This window comes from Bos taurus, chromosome 9 (assembly GCF_002263795.3).
Source record: "Bos taurus isolate L1 Dominette 01449 registration number 42190680 breed Hereford chromosome 9, ARS-UCD2.0, whole genome shotgun sequence".
Taxonomy (NCBI): Eukaryota; Metazoa; Chordata; class Mammalia; order Artiodactyla; family Bovidae; genus Bos; species Bos taurus.
The window spans coordinates 21,063,980-21,074,045 of NC_037336.1; positions in this window are offsets into that span (position 1 = coordinate 21,063,980).

The following is a 10,066-nucleotide window of genomic DNA, read 5'->3' on the forward strand; positions in this document are numbered from 1 at the left end:
TTGGCCACTTTTTAAATTCCCAGAAGAAAATAACAGTCCTTTGGGGAGAAATATCTTGTTCTAAATGATGTTTCTTTTTCTTTGTTCTTTTTCACATATACATCTTCTTTTTCAAACTCTTTTCCCACTGAGGTTATTATAGACTATTGAGCAAAGTTCCCTATACTACACAGTAGGTCTATTTTAAATATAGCAATGCGTATATGCCACTGCAGTCCAAACTTTCTCTTGCTTTTCCTTCAAACCTTGTACAAGAGCATCATCTTCCATTGATCTTTCAAATTTGAAACCTGGATGTCATCCTCCGTCCTTCTTTTTCCATTATAGTGCACATTCAAAAATTTACCAAATCTGGTATATTCCACATCTTTCTTTCTCCTCAGCCCTTGCTTTGGTTTAGGGCACTGCTATTTGTGTCTTACAAAAGCCTCCTAACTGCTCTTATGAGCAGTTTCCATCATACATACGCCTACTTTTCACACTGACATCTACAAAGTTTGCTTGAAAAATGTGTATATTCTAAACACATCCCTATTTAAAAATACCCTTTGGTTCCTGGCACAGCACAGTGTGACCATACAATGTGTGCTCAAAATAGGACACTCTAAAGTGACAGGAGACTCCAGTAAAAATTGGGTGAGTCACCAGTATAAGTTGGGCCCGTTCTGGAGAAGCTGTGGCATATGATTACCTTAACTCATGTAATAGTGTATTCAAAGCCCTTCGTAATCCAATCCTAACATCTCCTCCTGACAGCCACTTCTACTCAAGACTAGCTGCATAATCTGGAGATCTCAATGCAAAATAAAAGTGTAATGATCCTTGTTCAAAGGTTAAGAATTTCAACTTGGGCACAGCAAACATTAAACAAGCATGGAGTTCTTTGAAACACAGATTTCCATGTCAATGAAAGTTTCATTGACATGGTCACATGTCCATGAAGTTTCCCTGCCCCCATCCCTAGAATTATCAATTTCTACTATTTGGAAATTCTCACTGCTTTACAGATATGCGATACTATTTTGTGACTGCTTATCTCTGTACTCTTTATTCCACCTTCTTGGAATGCCTTTCTTTGCTACTTCTTTTGTTTTTAAATATTGTACAAGACAAAACTGAAATCATACCTCTTGAATCCAATCTTCCCTGTGTTTCTCTGACAATTAAATTATCCTGTCCCATATGTTAATTACTTTAAATCTATTATGGGATTCACCACATTTGAGTATAATAGATTGCCTTTTATGATGTCTTTTTCAACATACCTTTTAATAGTTTTGTCCTGACGATTTGAAAGTCTCTATTTGATAAAAGCAAGATCTGGGTCATCCTTACACCACTTCTATTGACCTTTTCCCTTTATTGAGCATGGGTCCCATTATCTTGGTTTTTAATGTCTTCCAGTTTTTTACTATATGAAATATGTTTTGCATAAAAGAATAGAGGAGGCTAAAGTAATATTAAGTTCCAAAAAAAAGTTTATTTCCCCTTTTTTGTTTGGATGCAAGAGTGGAAGACTGCATTGGTGTGATATGCTTTTGAGCCAGGCTGACTTTCACCACTGGTTTCGTATGTTTTGAGGAAGGATTTAGATTTCTTCTCAGCACTTAGGGTCTGAGCACTGGTGAGACTCCGGAGTTCTCTTTGTGCCTTAGAACTGAGCCACCATCTCTGTACCATGAATGATAATCCTCTGTCTCACAGCTCAGCTGCCAACTTTCTGATCCACTGGGAAGACTTGGTTCTCTGGATTTCATCTCTGGACATCTCTTCCACCCTGACCCCCATTCCCCAGCCTCACTAGGCAGGGATTTTAAATGCCATGAAAGGCTAGAGTCGCAGATCTTTCCTACCTGTCCTACCGCAGCCCAAGTGACCGAAAGACCTGAGTTTCATCTTTCCTCCCCATCATCCTCTTTCCCTCCAGTGGGTGCTGGAGAATTAGAGGGGACTCTGTGTACCTCAGGGGGTACTTCTCTCAGCTCTCCTGCCTTGTCCCCAGCTTTCTGGCATAGGACTTTCAAGCACTAGGTGAAGATTTTTGGCAAATATTTGGTGGTGGTTGCCAATTTGCTCTGTGGTTTAGTCTCCTTGGAAATCTGGTCTCGCACACCAGCCTATGCACAGCCATTAAAAGTTTAGCTGTTTCTCCTTAACCCTTTCTATGGCTTATCCCTCCTCCTCTAATACTTCACTTGAAATGAGAACAGCTGTGGAACTCTTCTTCACTGTGACAGGCTTGTCATTTTTCTATGAACAAAGCTAGTGGAGGTGATGGGATTCCAGTTGAGCTATTCCAAATCCTGAAAGATGATGCTGTGAAAGTGCTGCATTCAATATGCCAGCAAATTTGGAAAACTCAGCAGTGGCCACAGGACTGGAAAAGGTCAGTTTTCATTCCAATCCCAAAGAAAGGCAATGCCAAAGAATGCTCAAACTACCACAGAATTGCGCTCATCTCACATGCTAGTAAAGTAATGCTCAAAATTCTCCAAGCCATGCTTCAGCAATATGTGAACTATGAACTTCCTGATGTTCAAGCTGGTTTTAGAAAGGCAGAGGAACCAGAGATCAAATTGCCAACATCCCCTGGATCATGGAAAAAGCAAAACAGTTCCAGAAAAGCATCTATTTCTGCTTTATTGACTATGCCAAAGCCTTTGACTCTGTGGATCACAAGAAACTGTGGAAAATTCTGAAAGAGATAGGAATACCAGACCACCTGACCTGCCTCTTGAGAAATCTGTATGCAGGTCAGGAAGCAACAGTTAGAACTGGACATGGAGCAACAGACTGGTTCCAAATAGGAAAAGGAGTTCATCAAGGCTGTATATTGTCACCCTGTTTATTTAACTTATATGAAGAGTACATCATGAGAAACGCTGGACTGGAAGAAACACAAGCTGGAATCAAGATTGCCGGGAGAAATATCAATAACCTCAGATATGCAAATGATACCACCCTTATGGCAGAAAGTGAAGAGGAACTCAAAAGCCTCTTGATGAAAGTGAAAGAGGAGAGTGAAAAAGTTGGCTTAAAGTTCAACATTCAGAAAACAAAGATCATGGCATCTGGTCCCATCACTTCATGGGAAATAGATGGGGAAACAGTGGAAACAGTGTCAGACTTTATTTTTCTGGGCTCCAAAATCACTACAGATGGTGACTGCAGCCATGAAATTAAAAGATGCTTACTCCTTGGAAGGAAAGTTATGACCAACCTAGATAGCATATTCAAAAGCAGAGACATTACTTTGTCAACAAAGGTTCGTCTAGTCAAGGCTATGATTTTTCCTGTGGTCATGTATGGATGTGATAGTTGGACTGTGAAGAAGGCCGAGCACCAAAGATTTGATCCTTCGAACTATGGTGTTGGAGAAGACTCTTGAGAGTCCCTTGGACTGCAAGGAGATCCAACCAGTCCATTCTGAAGGAGATCAGCCCTGGGATTTCTTTGGAAGGAATGATGCTAAAGCTGAAACTCCAGTACTTTGGCCACCTCATGCGAAGAGTTGTCTCATTGGAAAAGACTCTGATGCTGGGGGGGATTGGGGGCAAGAGGAGAAGGGGACGACAGAGGATGGGATGGCTGGATGGCATCACTGACTCGATGGATGTGAGTCTGGGTGAACTCCAGGAGTTGGTGATGGACAGGGAGGCCTGGCATGTTGCGATTTATGGGGTCGCAATGTCGGACACGACTGAGTGACTAATCTCTGTCTGATCTCTGTCATTTTTCTAAAAATTAGTTTACTAAGGTTTCATTGCATCCATAGCTCATTGAGGATTAAAAAAAATGTGTTTCTGAAGGTTATTGAGCTTCCTTTGGTTGTTAGGATGAAAACAATTATTTCTTGTGACTTCCTATATCATAACCAGAAGCAAAAGCACCATTTAATCTTTTTTAATCTTTAGGAATATATTTAAGATTCTGAGGTGTAATACAGTTGTCATATAAAAAAAGTTCTCTTATATATGAAATGCATCCTTGCACAATCATGTTCTTCCTTAGAAAGTTGATTTTGTTTTAATTTAAGACTAATGATAACAGAATATTAGTTTAGGTGAAGTGAAATTGCAAAGTTTCTGTTTCTTTGACCCATGGTTAACCCTCAGATACCCACATCATTACAGTTTTCAGAGCATAAAATAATCCATCTGGTTTAAGATTTTTAAAGCAGAAAGTTCCTAATCTTTCCTTTTGGGGGTCAACTTCTTTGGTGATTACAATGTTTTTTAGAGCCAGAAGGACTGAAAGTTGATATTGATGCTACTTCCATAAATTACACTAAATTTAAATAAATTCATACTCGGACAAAATCATTGGGATTTCTGCTGAGGACCCTAACTAGACTAGATGTGTTCCTATACATTCTCTCATTGGTGCCCCACAACTGCCCTGTTAGTCCTTATTCTACTGCCTTTCTCATGCTGCTGCTGCTGCTAAGTCGCTTCAATCGTGTCCGACTCTGTATGACCCCATAGATGGCAGCCCACTAGGCTCCCTGTCCCTGGGGTTCTCCAGGCAAGAACACTGGAGTGGGTTGCCATTTCCTTCTCCAATGCATGAAAGTGAAAAGTGAAAGTGAAGTCGCTCAGTCGTCTCCAACTCTCATAACAGTCTATAATAAATTATAGGTGTTTGACCTTATTTTTTCCTGCTTTTGGAAGTGGAACCTCAGTCTTAATAAAGAGAACTAGGTAGAGAAAGAAACAGGTTTATATGAATTTTTTTCCCTTCTCTGAATATATCATGCTTTTCAGTTCTGGAGAATGTAGTTTCCCTCTATACCTCTAAGAGTCTTCTTTACAGTCATGGTACCCAGAAACTATGCAAAAAGACAAATTTACTCCAGCATAAGGTGTGAAATTAGTGGAAAATCATCTCCTGAGCTTCACTGGCAGAGCATAAATGCATACATCTAATATTGTCCTGTGGGTTTCTTGATAACCCTCTGATCAAGTTTTCACAATGTATCTGATGGATCTGTTAGCAGATTTCTTCTTGATAGGTCAAGAAGCAACAGTTAGAATAGGACATGGAACAACAGACTGGTTCCAATTTGGGAAAGGAGTACATCATGGCTGTGTATTATCACCCTGCTTATTAAACTTATATGCAGAGTACATCATACAAAATGCCAGGCTGGTTGAAGCACAAGCTGGAATCAGGATTGCCAGAAGAAATAGCAATAACTTCAGTTATGCAGATGACACCACCCTTATGGCAGAAAGCAAAGAAGAAGTAAAAAGCCTCTTGATGAAAGTGATTCAGAGGAGAGTGGAAAAAGTTGCCTTACAACTCAACATTCAGAAAACTAAGATCATGGCATCCAGTCCCATCACTTCATGGCAAATAGATGGGGAAACGGTGGAAACAGGAAGAGACTTTATCTTGGGGGGCTCCAAAAGCACTGCAGATGGTGACTGAAGCCGTGAAAGTAAAAGATGCTTGCTCCTTGAAAGAAAAGTTATGACCAACCTAGATAGCATATTAAAAAGCAGAGACATTACTTTGCCAACAAAGGTCCATTCAGTCAAAGTTATGGTTTTTCCAGTAGTCATGTATGAATGTCAGAGTTGGACTATAAAGACAGCTGAGTACTGAAGAACTGATGCTTTAGAACTGTGGTGCTGGAGAAGACTCTTGAGATTCCTTGGGCTGCAAGAAGATCAAGTCAGTCAGTTGTAAAGGAAATAGTCCTGAATATTCATTGGAAGGGCTGATTCTGAAGCTGAAACTCCAATACTTGAGCCACCTGATGTAAACAACTGGCTCATTGGAAAAGACCCTGACGCTGGGAAAGACTAAAGGCAGGAGGAGAAGGGGATGACAGAGGATGAGATGGTTGGATGGCATCACCGACTCAATGGGCATGAGTTTGAGCAAGCTTTGAGAGTTGGTGATGGACAGGGAAGTCTGGTGTGCTGCAGTCCATGGGGTTTCAAAGAGTTGGACATGGCTGAGCAACTGAACTGAACTGAAAATAGTATCATGGATAAATATATCTCGAAATACTCAGTGGTTCAACTTAGAGATATAATCATTTAAATTTATTTTAGTAAGACTGCAATACATGATTTGCTTCTTATTGATTTCGATGTTAATAAAACCCAAGAAAATAATTTTTAAAACAGGTTTTCAAGCTTAGTCCTGCTTTTAAAAAAAAGACACGAGGAGAACCGTTGACTTTGTTTATAATAATACTTGGTGCATAATTCCACCTGGATTAGAGGGCTTTTCACCAAATTTCCATTTTAGGGAGTGAACACAAACTACGTTTCCAGAAGTTTCTCATGCTCCAGTCTCACTAAGAAAGTAGCTAGACCATTTGTCAACAAAAGAGAGTGTTTTCTACTGAGGTAATTTACTAACCAGATGCTGAGATGGTCATTGCATGCCAGGGTACATGCTGAGCCAGAGACTACACCTTCTATTTCAGATTTTATGACAAATCTTCCATGTTTCTTGAGCAGCTCCAGACACTGACAGTGGTGAGACACTGTTTTTAGACAGATAATATATCTGGATTGGTTCCCTTCAAAGTAGGTCTAGGAGACACCTACCTCCTTAACCCAGACACTCAATCTAACACAAGTTTTCTCTTTGGGGTTCTTCTTTGTTTACAGTACCACTCATCCCCACCAATGAAAAATAAATTTCTTCAGTTAAATTCCATAAGCTGATTTAAAAGAACTGTTACTGGTCATTTAACTGGATATAGAGTGGTTTCTTCTGAAGATATTCAGGGCCAAGAATCTATGGGTTTTGCTTGAAGAGAATGAAGCCCTTGACCTGAAATTTTTATTTCATGGCATTATTTTGGTTCTTTGGCTTTCAGATCACTGAATATCTATTCTATTGAAGCAGTTACTGACCAATGATACTAAAGAATCAAGTCATATATTTTTGAGCATGTTATTTATTAACATAACCTCTGTCTCTTAGAACTATAGGCATCACCAAGATATTAAATGAAAATGATTTCAGCATTTTCATTGAAAAGGGGTAAAATAAATGAAAAATGAAATTCTTGTTTTCAATGAGGACCTACTTTGTACATGGAGAAGGTAATGGCAACCCACTCCAGTACTCTTGTCTGGAAAATTCCATGGACGGAAGAGCCTGGTGGGCTGCAGCCCATGGGGTCACTAAGAGTCAGACACGGCTGAGTGACTTCACTTTCACTTTTCCCTTTCATGCATTGGAGAAGGAAATGGCAACCCACTCCAGTGTTCTTGCCTGAAGAATCCCAGGGACAGGGGAGCCTGGTGGGCTGCCGTCTGTGGGGTCACACAGAGTTGGACACGACTGAAGTGACTTAGCAGCAGCAGCATTTTGTACATACTCTATATGTTCTCTAGTTAGATTTAATTTCATGATAGCCTTGTGAGAAGATCATTCATTCTTAAGGAACAACAGAAATGAGGTACAGGAATAACAAGGTCCCTTCAAAGGTGACTCAGCCAGGTCTGTCTGGTTCTAGAACCCAGTACTTTTTTTCAAAGCAGTTCAAGATGTCCACCTAAGTCATTTTTGTCCCTTAAGAAGTTTACTTTCACTCAAACAATTAAAGACACCTCAATTGTATCTGAGACTTGGAAGGAAGGGATTGAAATGACTCAAATACATCAAGAGAGAAAATAAATTATTTTCTTTCAAGACTTCAAATATATCTCCTTGAAAGTGGTTAACTTTAAACATCATTTAAATCAAACACTTCAGTGTCATTTTTTAAAGTAAAAGGCAGTAGAAAGATGAAAAGTAGTTTTCTAATTTAAATAAAACAACAAAGATACAAGAAAATTATAGAAATGAGTGATTTGTTCACTCATTTTCTTTAAGTCTCCATTTTAAAAAAAAAGCTTTTTTTTTTAAATTTTTTTTTTAGCAAAGAAAGGTAAGACAAAGGTTAAATATGAACATCTGAGCGAAGATGCTAGGGTATATGGATGGGATTTAGACTATCTTAGCTCTCTAATTCATAGCATTAAGGCAAAAATTAACTGAGCTTATTCTGTTTTGAGATATCGATAAGTACCGTAAATATGTACTTATGCTTTTCTATTAAATTAGCTCCTATTTCTCCATCTTGGTATATATAGCAATGGTTTATAGAATTTAATTTAAGAATTCTATAGAATAGAATTTAAGAGCTTGATAGAGAAAATAAATAGTTTCATTCAACAATTAGGCAAACTCATGATTGACACATGGATTTATTTATCTTTTGAGAGTTATGGACTCAGGTGGAGGTGAGAAGAGCAAGAAAGGCCTTCTACTTCTGTCTACCTGAAGGCATCAAAAATGCATCTCAGAAACGCCAGAACTGAAAGGACCTAAAGACAATAAACAGAGAGAGTGAATTAAATGCAAATTATAGGAATTCTTAAGCATCCCAGACTTATTTTTCCTGTAATGGAATGTAGCCGTGTAGGATTTCAATTTTTTTTACAACCTGGATGTACCCTAATTTCAGATTGTGCTATGAAACTGGAAGTTCCCCAGAAGCTGTGGGCACAGAGTTTCCCTGAGCAGTGAGGGAGGCACGAGGAAGGGTCATTATTCTTTCGGGTGCCACTAATATTCACATCCCTGGTGTCATTATTCACTGAGTGATGAGTAAAAAGAGTCACTTTTTCTACAATTCATCCCACACAGTCTGGCATTGGGAGCTTTTCATTTTCAACAAGGAAGCAAAGGCCCAGGTGTTACTGAAAATGCAGATAGTGTAACTGTGGAAATAAATCCAATTGTCCTTCTAAGCCTCTTCAATTACTCAACACCAAAAAGAAAAAGAAAGCGCCAGTTTTGAGCCACAGCTACTATAAACTATAGATGAAGCATACATCTAAGTTAGGTACAGAGCACTGATTATAGAAATGCTACATATATAATTTGTGTGTATGTGAGTGCCTGTGTAAAGAAATAGAAATTGAAGTATTTGTGTAAAATTAATTTTGTATGCCCTATGTAAAGTCACTTCAGTCGTGTCCAACTCTGTGCGACCCCATAGATGGCAGCCCACCAGGCTCCCCCGTCCCTGGGATTCTCCAGGCAAGAACACTGGAGTGGGCTGCCATTTCCTTCTCCAATGCATGAAAGTGAAAAGTGAAAGTGAAATCGCTCAGTCGTGTCCGACTCTTAGCGACCCCATGGATTGCAGCCTACCAGGCTCCTCCGTCCATGGGATTTTCCAGGCAAGAGTACTGGAGTGGGGTGCCATTGCCTTCTCCGTACACCCTATACTTGTTCTAATACATAGTAAATGGATCCCCAAAGAGAGGTAACCCTTCTACAAGATTTTGTTTTATAAAGAAAAAATGAAAATAATAACTTTGTCCATTTGGATGTCCATTTTTCTCCTTTATTCACACTTATATTTGATGGCTAAGGGGAGGGGGAAAGAGGTGTGTTACACATGATAATGATAGTCAGTTAGTCAGTTCACGGAAAGAACTTTGAAAAGTATGAACTAAAGCAATCTATTATTTACATCAGAAAAAAATCTAGATGTTTTGCATTATCAAAAACAAGTAAATATACATTTTTCCTTTTTTCAAGGCATCACCTTTTTTTCGAGGCATCACTGACTCGATGGACACGAGTTTGAGCAAACTCTGGGAGCTGATGATGGACAGAGAAGCCTGGCGTGCTGCAGTCCATGGGGTCGTAAAGAGTCGGACATGACTGAGGGACGGAACTGAACTGAACTTAACTTGCTTTTTTTCTGTTGAGTTTGTGTGAAATACAGTTTCCATTTTTTCAGTAGTGGTAAGAGCCAGATGATGCATGACAGTCATTGAGATCTAATCACTTAGTTTAAGATACAACCATTTTTAACTGTGATCCTGATCCTGATCCTGGTTCCTCATTCCCATTTCTCTGGGACTTATTAAAAACAACCAATGATTTGGCTGCATCCCAACTAATTGAAAGAGAATTTCTGGTTCTGTAGACCAGCATCAGAATTTCCTATAATCCCCCAGTTTTTGACCTTAAAACCAGAGTTGAAAAGTAACATTATCTTTCAAAAGTGTAAAAGAATGAAGCTGTTAAAGGGTAA